The sequence below is a fragment of the Ictidomys tridecemlineatus genome, chromosome 10 (assembly GCF_052094955.1).
Source record: "Ictidomys tridecemlineatus isolate mIctTri1 chromosome 10, mIctTri1.hap1, whole genome shotgun sequence".
NCBI lineage: Eukaryota > Metazoa > Chordata > Mammalia > Rodentia > Sciuridae > Ictidomys > Ictidomys tridecemlineatus.
The window spans coordinates 75,225,820-75,242,578 of record NC_135486.1 but is presented as its reverse complement, the minus strand read 5'-3'; the positions used below and the strand labels follow the sequence as shown (position 1 = coordinate 75,242,578).

General features: G+C 36.5%; 1 protein-coding gene across 2 annotated transcripts in view; it reads right to left on the bottom strand.

The window, feature by feature from the left end:
• The window catches only part of Celf2 (CUGBP Elav-like family member 2), a 780,843-nt gene that overhangs the window by 578,827 nt on the left and 185,257 nt on the right, over positions 1–16,759 (bottom strand). For both annotated transcript variants that reach the window (XM_078023205.1, XM_078023206.1), the window contains exon 2: positions 12,244–12,282. The gene's annotated coding sequence lies outside the window, so the exon portion shown is untranslated. The remainder of the gene's footprint in view (positions 1–12,243; positions 12,283–16,759) is intronic.

Sequence of the window (16,759 nt, the reverse complement as noted above, 5' to 3'; positions counted from 1 at the left end):
ACTGGGGATAGTTGGAAGTTATGTTTTTGTGCTGAATCTTCAGTATTATATTCTGTATCCTTTGCAGAGTCACAATGCAGAGGGTATGCCTGGATGCTGAGGTAGGGTAAAGGACAATCTTACTCTTGGCTAAGTCAGGTCAGTACCACATAGTGGGAAGTGGATGGAAAAGAGTGGATGGAGTCAGGATGCCTGGGTTTGAATTCTTACCTCCAATGCTGACTAGTGATATTCTGACAATCACTTAAAGTCTCCCTTCTTAGGTTTCCTCATCTTGAAAATTGCAGATAATAAAAGTGCCTAACTCTGGAGTTGTAATAAAATGATTTCATGTAGATGAAGCATTTAGAAAAGTTCTGGCAAATGTTAAAAATTGAAAATTGTCATTTCATTTTTTTTTAGGGGGGTGCATGTTCCGGGGATTGAATTCAAGGGCATTCAACCACTGAGCCATGTCTCTAGGCCTATTTTGTATTTTATTTAGACACAGGGTCCCACTGAGTTGCTTGGCGCTTCGCTTTTTGCTGAGGCTGGCTTTGAACTCGCACTCCTCCTGTCTCAGCCTCCTGTGCCTCTGGGATTACAGGTGTGCACCACTGTGTCCAGCGAAAATGGTCATTTCTTATTCTACAGAATCTGCAGGTCAAGGTCAGTGGAGGCAGAAGGCACTGCTTCCCAATGTGTGAAAGGTTTGAAAAGATCAGGCTGGGACCCTTAGGAGATGGTAAAATTTCTGTGGGCTATTAGGAAGAACAGGTTTGCTCTTTAGGATAAACCTTGCAAATAGTTTTCAACAGTCATTTTTACAGGATCTTTGATTTTATACCTGGAGGATTTCAATAGTCATTTTTACAGGATCTTTGATTTTATACCTATTTGGAGGAAGACAGATTAGATTAGGAAGGGGCCAGAGAAATAAAAATATTTACATTTAAAGAGAGGATACCTGAATTCTAATGCAATTTTGTTTGTCAACAAAAATGGTGTCACCAAAAAGTTAGAGGGAACACTAATTCTTAAAATACTTGCTTATTGTGGAAAGAACTGTTGAAAATATAATAAGCTTGTTTAAGCTGTCCCAAACATTGACAGCACCATAATGGTTCATTTGCACTGTTGGAGGAGGGAGGAAAATTTGGCATGATGAAATTGCTAAGGCTTATAGGTGAAGAGTCAGGTAAAAAGGGGATTTACTGGCAAGGAGTAAAAAGCATACTACCACCATTCCTCAAACTAAACTTAAATCTAGATTTACTGAAAATTGGTAAATTGTTCATTTTGTGCCTCTATCCCTGACCTCCCCATCCCTGCTTATTTTTGATGGCAACGTTTACATTTTGGAACTTTCCTTCCTGTTCTACTTTTTGTGTGTGTGTGTGTGTGTGTGTGTGTGTGTGTGTGTGTGTGTGTGTGTGTGTTTCAAACTAGGCAGGGCTCATGGAACAGGCTTAATACTAGCTAAAGCTAAAACTAATTAGGCAAGCAAATCTATCGCTCTCTTCAAAAATCAAACATTGCATACCAGAATCGAGTCAAAATGACTTTTAGATTGTCTGTTATTTGGGAATATCTATACTGCAGCTCCCTCAATTACCAAGTCTAATTTGGAGTTGACTACAAATTTAAGCACTTTTCGCAGGAGAAGGCCATGAGTCATTCAGAATAAATCTAATTCATTTGTACAGTATTTCTTGGGCAAAGGTGGGTAGCTAGGGATTCATCTAAGTACAGGAAGAGGGGAACTGCAACACAAGGGACTTTCCGAAGGTCTCTAAGTGAGGTGGCAGCAGAAATGGATAATGGGATGTAGTTTTCTGTGTCCTCAATCTGTTACTGGCTCCTGGTTGATCCAACTTACCTTCTGGCAACTTGCAATTGCTCCCTGCCCTTCTCCCTCCATCCTCCTTCCTCTCTTCACAAATATGCAAGAGAGTAGTTGGTGGGGAAAAAAAAGCTAGGTTTTATAGCAATGTTTATACATATTATGTTTATGTGCATTTCCACATTGTGCACATCCTGTGAAATCCTGGAGTCCGTGATATTTGTATATAATTGAAAGGGCACATGCTAATTTGGACTCTGACAGCATCTTAACCAAAATTTACAGTTGCAAATGGTTGACAACTCAGCTCTTGGGTGATAAGAGGGTGATGGGAATCTGATTTGATGGGATGACCCTTCCTGACATGTGAACAAAGAAACCTGCATATCTATTTTTAACCAGGCGCTGGAGACTTCCAGTAATTGACATTTGGAGCTGAGGCTCATACTTGTCCCAGTTCCTGGAGACATTTGCATGTCTGTCTGTGTTTGGGTTTCCTCTGTCTAATCCTTCAGAGTTAGCCTGTGCCTGGGCAGAGGGCTTCCAGAAGCCACTCTTCCCCCTCACTCTCTTACACCTTCTGCAGCTGCTGATACTTTTTATTAGGACCTTCAAACCTTGAGCCTGCCCTTCATATCCCAGAGGAAATACAAAAAACACTTTGAGCCTCTATAGGCTGCTATAGCTGAGTGCTTCTGATAAAGCTAAATTTAGGTTTTATAGTTAGTACTCATTAAAAAGACAAAGGGAGACACCTAAGCCTAAGGTAGACGTTATGCTTTTCCTGCAACTATTAAAACATCAGCATTTAAAAAAAGACAAGACTCTTCAATCCGATTTAAAAGCCAGAAGTAGTTTATCATGGCATCGAAAAAGCAAAATCCTCATGAAGCCCCCGAAGATTCTAGCTTTCTTGCTGTCCTCTTCCCCACTGACCTTCTTCCAGGACCCCACACATTAAAGCCATTGTGTTGTCAGGCAGCCACCTCCTCCAAGACAGGGTGCCCTCTGCTGGAAGGTGCTCCCTCATCTCTGGTCTCCCTGGTCCCTGCTCCACTCCCTCTATCCAGGTAACTGCAAACCACTCTGTAGATAGATTCTAGATCAAATGTTACTGCTTCAGGGAATACTTTGATGATTGGGTCCTGTCTCCTCATTATTTGTTTTATCCTTACCCATTATAGCACTGAGACAATTTGCAATTACACATCAATTTGTGCCTTTATTTGCCAACTGCCTGAGTATCCATCTCTATAAGTACAAGGACTGCATATGAATTGGTCACTACTGATATCTCTGTCTCTACCACCATGCCTGGCACAGCAAGTACAAAAAGAAGTCACAATGATAACATTGACTTTATCCCCAGAACTGACGAACTATATTAAAATCCTGACTTGAGTAGTTATTATCAGGGTATTTATTTATGATTACAGGGAAAATAGCTAAATGGAACTGTCACCAAAAACATGTATTATTTTCCTTGGTAAATCTGATGTGTGTATGTGTGTGTGTGTGAATGTGTGTGTGCGTGTGTGTATAAACTCAGTATATATATACACACACACATACATATATATATATGCAGCATAATTAGGATAATATTTAATTTTTCAAAGGATTTTTTTGTATCTACCATCATATTTGCTTATCAAAAAAATCTTTGAGAAAAATTAAGCAATTTTTTGCAAGGTGATTAAGGTAAATATATTTCTACTTACACATATATATTATATAGTAGTGGATACTATGTAACATATTATCACATTACATATGAACTCCTTTACTAGTATATTATATATTATGATAACATATTGTACTGCTTATCATATATGTGAATTTGCTAATTTTACTATGTATATTTACCTGAAGTCACACTGGAGGCTTGTTGCAAAACAGGATTTGTTACTGAGTTCTATAATTAAGAGTGATGATTAAGATGGTTGTTAACTCTCTGTGGTGATGGCTGAAAAGAGCAACTCTAGACCAACTCTTTCTGCCATGTTTGCCTGTAAAAATAGCTCTTTAATTTTGGCATCATCTTTTGCTCTTTGTTTATAATAAAAAATTGATGCATGCCATGAGAAGTCTCTCATTGCTAACTTTTCTGTAGAGTGAGAGAGAATAAAACCCAAAATGTGTTCGTTGCATTGGTACATTATTAGACATGTGCTTTACACTCAGACTGGTGCTTTACTAAGAAGGCTTGTCCATGGAGTAGACTGAATACCAATGGATATGTAATTTTGAGAAAACATAGATTTTTGAAAGTACATAGAATTAGGAAGAACAAATTTAAAAAGTTAGATATGTGTATCATTGGCTTTGCATCAAATACTTTGTTAAGCACTTTCATACATTTTATCTTTCTCATTTAATCCTCCCCATCTTGAGAGATGTAGGCATTATTATTTACGTGTTCTAGATGCAAAATGAAAGCACAAAGAAGTCAGTTAGCATTCAGAAAATCTCAGGAATAGCCTGATTTAAGGAACTGTTCCACCACTCTGAGCTAATTAGTCAATTCTATTGACTTAAGATCTCCTGGAGCCATTTTTCAGTTATATTGACTATTTTACCATAGACTTATTGTCTCATCCTATTAGACAAGTTTCCAGTGTCTATGAATTAAAATGTATACCTTTATACCAAGGCTTTAGGTTACCACGCCAACTGCTATGATCTAAATGTGTGTTTCCCCCAAATTCATAGGTTAAAAATCTAATTTCCAAGGAAATAGTATTGGGAGATGGGGCATTAAGGGAGTGATGAGATCAGGGGGGATTAGAGCCCTTATAAAAAAGATCTCAGAAAGCTACTGGTCTCTTTTAGCCTTGTGAGGACAAAATTAGAAATTTGTAGACTACAAAGAAGGAGAGGACCCTCACCAGATCCTAATCATATCAGTACTCTGATCTTGGTCCTCCAGCCTCAAAGACTATCAGAAAGAAATATCTGTTGTTTATAAGCCTAATATATTTTTTTATAACAACCCAAATGGACTAAGACATCAACTCTCCCTGATGCCTATGGAGCAGGTGTTTCTCAACACCTTCTAAAGCTTATAGTGGGTCCTAAGCAATGCTTCAGTGTGTGCTTAGTGAAATGGGTTCTCTGCTGTCCTCCTATTTTCAGGAGACAGCTTGTCATTCAAGAGCTGTTTGGTTATTTATCACTATTTCTCTACATGTCAGTTTCCATGAAAATATGCTGCACAAAAATCACTACCATGCTGATAGATCCCAGGCTTTGTGCTCATTACCATCCATGTCATTTTTTACCCTCTATACTATACTTTAAGCCTGAAGTCCCCCAAATGCAAGTTGGATGCTTGCTTCTGATGGACAGCTGCTTCTTTTGCTTTGTTCTAAAATGGCATCATAACAATACTATGTGCCAGTCATGATGCCGTTATTCTGAATATACTTTATCATTTAATCGAAAAAATTATGAGGTAGAAATACTGTCTGAAAGGAAAACTGAGACAACAAAAGAAAAGTGTATTTCTAAAGGTCACACAGCTTAAAAAGATTGAGCCAGGATTTTGCCTACAGATGGTCCATTTTCAAGACCTTCACTATTGCTGACCAGTGTCCTGATAGGATGCTTGCTGAAAGCAGTAAGGCATTTTTTAGTTCAGTTTTCTACTTTTATTTGAACAGCCAATACATCACAGATACAGCATAGTCATGAATATCGATAACCCCTACTAAAACACATAGGTAATTTTAATCATATAAATTGGCAGACTAGGAAACATTTTTGTTTGGCCTAAGTGAAACTTCCCATGTATGGTAAATTCAGTCTGGGCCACGTAATGCCTTGAACCATGTCCCTTGCAACCTAAAATTGTAATGAACTAGTTAAGAGGGAAAAGTGCAAAGTTCTGGGAACTTCAGTGTGAGGGCAGAGAATCTTCTGGCAAGGAGGAAATGCCTCTGGTCTCAGAAGAGAGGGTGAGTTTGGAATTTTAAGAAATGATTAGGAAGAGAATACCCAGTATTGGATGGGGACCGGTGGCTCCCAGTATTGGTGCGTTCATATTCCGATTCACCCTCTACAGAGGTCATCAATATTTTAACCTCATTTTCTCTCTTGTCTGCTTTGACTCCCGCCACTGGAGTCCCCTGCAGGTAGGTCTGACGGATGCTTGGAATGTTCTCAATCACTACTTGTTGAGTAATGTGGCCTGGGAAATATTTTCTGCAGGATTTCATATTTGATTTCCTGATGAAATTCAGTAGAAAAATATTATGTAGAGATATAGAATTTTGTTAGCATATATGTATTTCAATGAATTTGTAGCATAATATGGAACCAGATTTCGCTTCTGTTGAAAAACCTTTGGTGTAATATAGGGCTGTCCTTGTGGAGGCTGGTGTAAATACTCAGATATTTGCTAGTTTATGTTCTTGGACAAATATGTTTTCTGCCATGGTCATTTGAATGCCTTCTCTGGGGTTTGCTTAGGAGTAAATTAACTGGCATAGAATCATCTTTGAACAACATTTGTTAATACTTTTAAGCCTGTGTGTTAAAAAAAAACTCACGGTCACATCAATCATATTAAAATACTAGCTTTCATTTTTCATGTGATGATTTTGTTAAATATGCTTTTTAATCTCATATATTACAAAAGTGATAAAAAATTATGCCACTCAGAAAATGTACCATTTTTTTCCCACAACCAATTATATCACCAAGAATTAGTCTTTGTTGATTCAATTTTTAGGGACACTAAATCCTGGAAATCTTTTTTTTTTTTTTTTGGTACCAGAGATTGAACTCAGGAACACTCAGCCACTGAGCCCTATCCCAGCCCTTTTATTTATTTAATTTAGAGACAGGGTCTCACTGAGTTGCTTTTGCTTAGGCTGGCTTTAAACTCGAGATCCTCCTGCTTCAGCCTCCCGAGCCACTGGGATTACAGGTATGCACCACTGCACCTGGCCTCCATGTTGGAAATCTTGTAGTGAATGTGCCATGTACATTTTCATGGTCAGGAAGCAAGGCACTGAGGTCCCTACATGGAACTCGGAACTTTTTCTGTGTTGGACATGCATCAAATATTCTACTAGCTTAGTCCACTGTGGAAGAAGCTACCTGTAAATTTGAAAGTCTAGTTAGCCACAAACAGGAGGAGCCTGTGCAGTGTGTAAATCACACTGGTCATTTGTTTTCATCTTTCTTTCTGAGAGTGGCTGGGGAGTGGCATCTCTGAAATGTCATAGCTTTGCTTTATTATCCAGTGTGGAAGGCAATCCATGTCTGTTTATGAATATACCTTTCATCTTCTACCTTAAAAGGTTCTGCAGGGTGGACAATATTGATAGTTCCAAGTTGAAGCTGCAGGGCCTACACAGTTCCTGCCTCAATAGGAGAGAATTTGGACCATCTGCTACAATGTTGAAATGAAAGAAATGCAGGTAAAGTTCTCAATCCAAAAGAAAATAACTCCAGATTGTAGCTGTATCAACTCAGGGAATCAGTTAGACACTGTGTTGAACTTGTTCATGAATATTATAAATGCAGCGGCAGTAGTCCTTGCTGGGAATATGTGCCTTAGAAAGAACAACAGGAAAGGCTTTTTATGCTTCAATCACAAGTGGGAATAGAAGAAATGATTTTGCTATCTGGCCCTTTGAGGAGGCCCATTGTTCTTCTTAGCAGAAATTCCCAGATATTCTGGCTGTTCTGATCATTTTTCTTTTTTTCCTGCTTTAGGTAGCAAATTGACAGTGGGTTGGGGAGTGTAAATGTTGGGGCAATAGAAATTATGTAAATGTGCATTCCAGCAAGAAAACTTTCAACCCCTTGGGGTCTTTTAAACAGCATTAATCTAGGAATTAGATACAAAATTTAACTTTTTCATGCTAATAATGATTTCATAAAGAAAAACTCGTTAGTAAAGGTGACAAATATGGAGTTCTATTGAACATTTAAATTCAGGAACCTCAGCGAGTGCCCCAGGGAGATATTTACTCAGCCAATGACTCTCTGATGTTATTAAGAAGTAATTTATTCAAGAAAGTCTCCATTCATGAGTTTACATAAGAACAATACCTACTTTACAAAGGCTTGTATTCTCACTATATCACATACCTAATTTACAATGACTTTTGGTTAAAATTTTCATTAGGTTGGTTCAATAGTATTTGATAATTTTAATTCAGTTTTATGAGATCCCAGGTTCCCATTTATAGGAAGAGAAAATGCAGAGGAAATAAATTTTTAAAGAGCACATTTATCTCTCCAGTGAGCTCTATGTAGCAAACCTGAGGTGGAGAAAAGTTAGCCTTTTGTATTTCTATGGCAGTCCCTTTCAGGCATCCACTATGGGTATACATTGAAAACCAAAGCAGATCAGAGTATCAAAGCTTTGCCCATCAGTGCAGCTGTTCTACGAGTGAGTCTCCTGTGAAATACTGAAAAAGAAAAAGTGTTCCAGAGCACAAGTGTCGAATATTTTCATAGGCATAGGAAAATAGAACCCATATAGGTCAGAGGTGAGTGCTATGGTAGATACGGTTCCTTAAACAAGGATTAATGAGAATCTGATCCTCAGAGACTAAGAATTTTATAGAAAAGCCATTATGTAAGGCTTATTTAAGATTGTGAAATTAGGGCAGATTCAAAGTCCCAAATGCTAGAAGATAAGACTAGGAACAGAACCAGCTATCCCAGGATGGTAGTGTGAGCCCATCTTCGGCACAAATCCCCACTTCTTGCTCCAGAAGGAAACAGAACTCAGAAACATGGTGGACCCAACCCTTCTAGGGTGAAGGGGAATTTGTCCGGTTTGACTAAGGAAGGGATGAGTGAACAATAGGCTTTGAAAAGCAGGAAACAAAAAACAGATACCTAGAAGATTAAGTTTTTTTTTTTTTTTTTTAGGAATTAATATTCCTTTCAAGCTACCTAATCTAAACTTCCATGATGATAACTTTACACTTTGTAGCTAATTTTCAAAAAGGATTGAACAAGCAAAATACAACTCTTTCCTCATTCTATCAACACATTGAAAGAATCTAATATTGTTTGCCAACCATGGAATCATCTTTTTACAATATTGCCATCATTTTGACATTGTTGAGCTATCAAAAAAAATTCCCTGTGTATCATGGATTGGGGTCTTAAAAAATTAGCTGTGGTCTGCCTAGAGGGCTGTGATAGCAGAGGTGAAAAATTCCAGTGAGGATGATTTACTTCCTGGGCCGCCATTACCACTGTGGAGTGACCTTTTCATGTCAAGGAAGAGGATTCTGAAACCACTATTCAATGAATTACATCGGTATAGAAAAGTAGACTAGCTGATTTACCATCTAAATGTCAGGTTTTTATTTATAATAGCCTGATATGTGTTCTTCTTTTTAGCTCTTGAAGGTGCCCCTGGTTTACTTAGGAAACAGTCTCTTTTGTACCTATAGCAATTTACACAAAGAGAGGAAGTGCTTTTTTCTCAAAAAGCACCTCAGAGTCACACTCTGATGATGGCACACATCAAATGAACATGTCCTGAGTGTTTAAATGGTAGCCCTTCAACACACTATAAAAGCCTGCAAACCAAAGTCAAAGCCCTGTGTGTTAGTTTTGTATGGACTTTATGCTTTGTCTTAGATATATTCTGATAATACTAGAATTTATGGTTATTGTATGTGATTATCATTATATTATAAATTACAACAGTATTTTATAGTATATAATGGAATGAAAGGATAAAAAGTGACATTAAATAGTAGATTTCAGTGTTAAATCACATATTTTATCATTTGGCAGTTAAATGTCTCTTAAATATTAAGGAAAATTTTATCATTTGATGTTTGCCTAAAGAACTAAAGGAAATATATCAAGCTGCTTTACTAAGTACGGTTGGACTCTGCCGTATAAACCACCAGAGAGCAGAGGTTGGTCCTCTTTCCATTGGCTTCTACGAAGAAGAGGATAAGGCCAAAATTTCGGCTGATTTCTGTACAATTGCATTCCTGTCCCTGGACACTATGCAGAGAGCACACAGAGTTTCCCTGCTTTTTCATCACTTCATTTAACTCATCCTGACAACTCTTTAAAGCTCTTCATTACTTCTAAGAAATTGATACTATGGTTTCTGGCAGTCATCTGTGCTTAGCCTCCTGTCTGTTGGCTTTGTTGACCAAAAAAAGCACATCATTATGTGGAAATATTAACTCTCAGTGGTTAGAGGATCAGTGAAATGGTTTCCAGTGCTGTGGATATTATGTTTGATGGTTTTCCCAAAGACTTCACAGACTTCTCAGCCTGAGGAGATTCAAAATAGGATATTCTATTCTTGTGATGGAAGTTGGCCCCCTCTGACAAAGCTTCAGTTGTTGTTTTTGATTTTCCAATGTTGTTTTACTAAACCTTCTGCCAATGGAAAGGACCTTGCACAATCCACACCCATCACTCCTATGCCAGGAGAGAACAGGGAACATCAGACAGCAGCAGCTGGGTTTTCAACTCACTTTGTTCTGACTCTGGCTTCCATTAGACAATTACTCTAAGTCTTTACATTGATGCAGGATCAACCGTGTTGTGAGCACATGATTTTAGGAAATCTGAAGTCCTTTTACTACCTAGAATATTCGATTATTTCTCAGCTCTTATTAGACCCACTATGATCCTACATCATCAACCCCTTCATCTCAAGGTATGAATCCCAAGCACTATACAAAGATTGCAATATAGGTAATTCCCTGAGGCATGATTAATCCTATTTCAGGGTACAGGAAGTAAGTGATTTATTTATTTATTTATCTTTTTTGGGGGGATAGAAGTAGGACCCCATGAAAGCAGATATTTTAGTAAGGGGTAGAGTAAAATGAGAATCAACCAAGAGTGAATAGCATGAGAAAATTCAGAGATTCTGGAGATATTTTTGCTTACTGCCATTTTTGCCTTTGGCCTTATTAACAAAACTCTAGGGATTTAAAGAGTCTAAATTGCTTTTTGTTACATTCTCAATTAGGTTAATCCTAATATTAATGAACACTCTTGAACAATAAAATGTGTAAAATTTTTTTTTCGACTCCTCATAACCAAACTGATCACATATGACCTTGATCACAACTACTGTCCAGGAAATACATATGTATTTTAGGATTAAGTAACTTTTTTTCTTTCCCATCTGCACTCTAAATCTGTGCCATATGTCACCTAACAAGGTATTTTCCATTATTTTTTCTTCACTTCAGTGCATGTTGTTTCTCTTGTCCCTTGAAAATTAGCCTGTCTGTAATCAGAAATCACTTCCACTCACAGTTCAGTGCACCTACTGTAGATGTGGCAAACGCTTGTTTACAGGGCTGGTAATTGGATTAAAACATTGAAAAGAAACAGAAAATGGAATATATGAAAAAAATGAAAAACACAGCCACGAAAATCAACAAAACCAAAATGAATTAAAAAGCTCTAATGAATGAAATTGGTATGAACAGAAATCATTTATTAGTAACAATGCTCTAGAGTTTCTGGTCCTCAATATGTAATTGCAATGATAGTTAAAAACCTGAAAGGAGGAGGAAAAGTATTTGTGAATAGTCTTTCTTTGAGGATAGTTTAAAAATGGTTGATTGGTTTCTATCTTTTGCGCTGCCTTGAAAGATGGACTGTGCATAAATTTTCACTATGTTTGAATATCAAAATACTATAGTAGGGAAGATTCCCTGTGTTAAATTATTTGAGAGAGAGAATTAGTTATTCTTTTGAATCTAGGTCCTATTGTGATACCTGAAATAACACAGAAAAAGAAAACAAGTATGATCTCTTTCAAGAGTCTTGCTGAGTGATGTGCACAGGTGGAATGTGGCATTGTGTGCCATTTTGTTCACTTGAAAGTGATGGAGCTGATACATATTGGTTACTTCCATCCTCAAAGGTATAGCTATAGAATTACTTTTTAAAATATTCTCCTAGGTTGGGGTTGTGGCTCAGTGGTAGAATGCTTGCCTAGCATGTGTGAGGCACTGAGTTCGATCCTCAGTACCACATAAAAATAAACAAAATAAAGGTCTATCAACAACTAAAAAATATAAAAAAAAATTCTCCTAATAACCTTGTTTGCTTTTTAAAAAGAAGTTGATATTTTTAGGAAGCAAAATAAAACAACTTGCAATAAAACAAAAGGAGCAGTAATCTTAGGAATGTGAAATCAACTAGTCATACAGAAATGTCAATATCCTATAACAGATAGGTTCTCATGTAAATATGACCCAAAGGCACAATGGACAAGACTCAACAGTAAACACAATTCAGAATAAAAAAACTCCAAAGAGAAGCAACATAAATGTTTGCATGCAGAAAGCAGAAATCCAGAGTATCAAAAGCACATGAGTAAACAAAACTACCTTTTTAGCAGGTACTCTGAAATCAGTCCATTTCAAGTCTGCAAAAACATCACCTCTTACCTGATTTCCTAGATCACTCCTTTCTGTAGCTCTGGAGATCTAAATATGAAAAAAAAAAAGTGTAAGTAATTTAGTCTTTTTATTTGCGGAAGATACTTTATATAAACTTATAATACTTAAAAATTACTCAGTTAAGGAAAAAATTGGGATAAAGCCATGGATAACCATTAAATAAGTGAGATTAATTTTATGTTACATGCTATTGCAAATGGCTCATTGTGCCCACTGACCTAATGTGAAGGAAGAAGTGAAATCTAGTTTTAGGGGAACTTCTTTAGTCTTCAACAGAGTAAAATGATATTGCTGCATTAATGATTTCTTATTTCCACTACATCTGTGCTAGTAAGATTTTTCTGTTTGGTCTATATTACCTTGGGGACATTGATACTTAATCACTACCTTTATTTTATCCATATTAAAGTTTGAATGGGGGAAGAGAGAAAATGAATGCTCCCCTTCTGCCACAGAAATTCTGTCTGGGAACCTAATGTCAGAAATATTATAAGAATCTTCTTAGACTGTTTATTTAGATGATAAACCAAGAACATTAACCAGTTGTAGTAGAATCCACTAACTACATATAATAGTTTTATTTTTTAGCCTAACAACAACACTGGGTTTGAAAACATTTAGATGAGTCACAATTAATTTTCCTGATTGTCAATGGTATTAATTTATTTAATTGGTAGTAATGAAAGATATGCTATTATAAATGTGAAATCAAAAGTCAATTATAGAGGGGCTGGGGTTGTGGCTCAGTAGTAGAGCTTTTGCCTGGCATGTGGGAGGCCCTGGGTTCAATCCACAGCACCACATATAAATAAATAAAATAAAGGTATTGTGTCCAACTACAACTAAAGAAGTAAATATTTAAAAAACAAAGTCAATTATAGAACCACTGAATCCATTGGTAAACTGTAGCTATTGGGCCAAATCTAGCCTGCTACTAATTTTTATATAATTCATAAGCCAGCAATGGATTTTACTTTTTTTTAGTGGTTGAAAAAAATAAAAGAAAAATATTTCTTAATATGTAAAAAATATCACATTTTAGTGTTCATAAAGTTTTATTGAAATACAAGACTATACACTTTTGTTTCTACAATGACAGAGATGAGTCTGCCTCCTGACCTGAGCTGTAATTAACTTCATCTTTGTTGGAAGAAATGGAGGAATAATTTGATAAGATCCTAAAGATTGAAATGAATTAATCATATAGGTAGGTGCTGTCTTTTTCAGGTCACTAAAATGAAAATGACTGTATTTTGTTTTGGGTCATCTAGGTCACTCACAACAAATCATGAAGGGACACTCATGATAAAATGAATTCTGTCTATCAGCACTGGAAATTCTAAGGTGGCATCATTGCTATACTATAGAAGCTTATCAAATTCATTTTTTCCTGATATGACTTCAAGATTATCATTAATGTGAAAATAAGAATATCTAGAACTTTAACTCAATATGGAATAAACAAAAACAACCCTCAAAACACTCAGAACACAATATATAAGTGAATATATCCATATATGTAACTGTAATTTTAAGTGGATAGTTACCAAATCTCCTTTTCAGCTTATAATAAGACTTTGAGGCTATCTAGAATATTATATGACTACTTAGAAAATTAAGTCAACACAGACTAAGTAAAAACAACCCTCGAAAAATTTACATGAAGTTCAAAGTTTACATATTGGATATATCAACTGTACAACAATACTTAAGCATTTACATGAAGTTACAAATGGTTACAACCAACATATTTATTTATTTTTTTATTTAGGGTACTGGGGACTGAACTCAGTGGCATTTGACCACTGAACCACATACCCAACCCTATTTTTTGCATTTTATTTAGAGACAAGGTCTCACTGTCTCCTGTCTTGCTTTTGCTAAGCCTGGCTTTGAACTCGTAATCCTTTTGCCTCAGCCTCCCAAGCTGCTGTGAGTACAATCATGTGCCACCATGCTGAGCCCAACACATATTTTTAATGAAAAGATGTATAAATATAAATATATATGTTTATATATATATGTGTTTATCGATATATGTACACACATATATAGTAAAAGATTAATCTTGCCCCCAAAGAAGTCTGGCCTTTGCCTTCAGATCCTGAGAAATCATTTCTAAGACCTTGAAATGTCCTTTCTGGTTTAAGGATCATTGTTTATCCGGAGCCATTGACTACACCTGATAGTCCATGTTAACAATATGATCTATAATGGTGGGTTCTTGGACCATGCATTATCAAATCAACTTCTGGCAGAGCTAGAGACAAAGATCAGGCATGCAGATGGTCATCTGTGATTCTATAACACCTACAATAAAAGCTCAGCATAGCAGAGGGTTTCTATGTTTGACAATGCTACCTACATGTCATCACATGCAGTTTCTAGAAGTGAGCTGTCTAAAAGTGTGCTCCACCAGGAAAGGACCACTGAAAGTCTTGCACTTGGAACTGTTCTGGATCCTGCCCCATGTACCTCTTCCCTTGGCTAATTTTTAATCTGAATCCTTTTATTGTAGTAAAGCATGTCTATGAGTTCAGTAGTCTCCACGAGTTTTCTGAGTATTTCTAGCAAATTATCAAACTGGAGGGTGATCTTGGGGATAACTTGCACAGGATGTTAAAGTGAGGGTGGTCTTGGAGACACTGGAAAATTACAGTATATGTACCCTTTTGATTCACATACATACATATACATGCTATTACGAAAACCATGCCAGCAGTTTTTTTGTGTGTGTGTGAGACATCATTGATTCTAGGATGCAGACAATATTATATTTATTCATGTGGTAGTGAATAAATGAGTATTAATATACCATTATGTTTTAATGCTGTACATATATATTTTATGCATTCTTTTGTACTTATAATATCTCAATACTTAAAAAGAGAAAAACTCTCCATGTTATTACAAATATGCACACTTACACACACACATATACACACATACATGCTCAACAGTTCAGTGCAATAACTAAAGCAACTAGCCACGCAAAAGATTGCCATTCTATCCTCAGGCTTCTTATTTAAGGGCTATTGTTTTTCATGAAGAATGTGGCCACTAAAACCCATTCAATTTGTACATGTTCTCTTGCCTATGCATCCAACCATTCTCTTGATAAGCATATCTATCATTTTATACACAGGTATTATTTTAACTGTTTATAACAATTTGTTAAAGGAGGGAAGGGAAATGAACAAAACCTCTCCCAAGAGTCCTTTGTTTTACTTTAGTTGTTCAAGGATCTAATCACAATTTCATGATATGAGAGGAAATATTGGTTTTTGCTTTATTTTATTTGCTACTTTCTGGAGATTTAGAATTTATGTCCCACTGCTTACATATGTATTTCTCTTGTATGGACTTAGTTGTAGCAGTATAACCACATCTGTATAGATTAGATGGAGTGACTTTAAAATCTCAGCTACCCAATAGCATACTTGGGATCTCAATAGTGAATTATAACTTCCTTCCTGGACAGAAACTGGGATTTGTTCATCTTTTCAATCCTTGCTCTAGTTCTTGGAGTAATGAATGCTTAGGTAAATTGTTTTTAACTGATTGATCACAAGCAGGATTCAGACCTATCAATAGTCAATCTTCTGCACCTCTAGAGATGCCTTTTGCAGTCATGGCATGTCTACATAGCACATGCTCTGTTGTCACATAGAATCACTGGCATCTGCATGGGGAAGAATAGCTAAAAACAGAACACGATTCTTTATAGCCAGATTATGGATATTCTATAGCAGTTGTCAGTGTGTATTGCCTGACAAATCTGGTTATGGCCTGAAAATATAAATGCTGGAAATTGGTTACAGTAAGGTAAGATAATTTCAAGTATTCATTTAACTTCTTAAGGTATCAAATATAATTTATTAACCTTTGGGGGGAAAAACAAATTGAAAACCAACACTGCTTAGGAATAATTTTTGCTAGATGTTAAAAATCTATGTATATTTCCTATAGATACTGTTAAGAGCATTAAAGAAAAAAATGATTATAAAATGTTTGATTAGTGAGTATAACAGTCAAAGTATGAAAAAGAGGCAGTTTTGTTAGAAACCTACTGAAGATAGTACTTACTAGGTCATATTATAACTATTTTTTAAAAGTCACCCAGATCGATTGTCACAAGTCAATTCCTGGCAATTGTATTACTCAGCTTCTTCTAGTTTCATTGTTCATATGGCCCTAAATAATCAGGCCACTCTCATTGATTAGCAGTTTGTTCTGGCCAACTGAACAACTCAATCAAATTGACCCTGCGACAACTTGTTTCTTTGCTTGGCAGATAGGACTCCTCCAAAGCCTGAGTCGGCCATGTTTGGGCCATTTAAAACACTAAACATGTTCCAGGCAAAAAGCATGGTTGTCAAGAACAAACCACAGGGTGGCACTACCGCATGTTGTATTAGGGATAGCTTGGCCTCACTCATGGAAGTTCTCAAATCTCCTTATGGGTTAACCATCGTACAATAGTGCTGGTGGAAACTCTGATTCC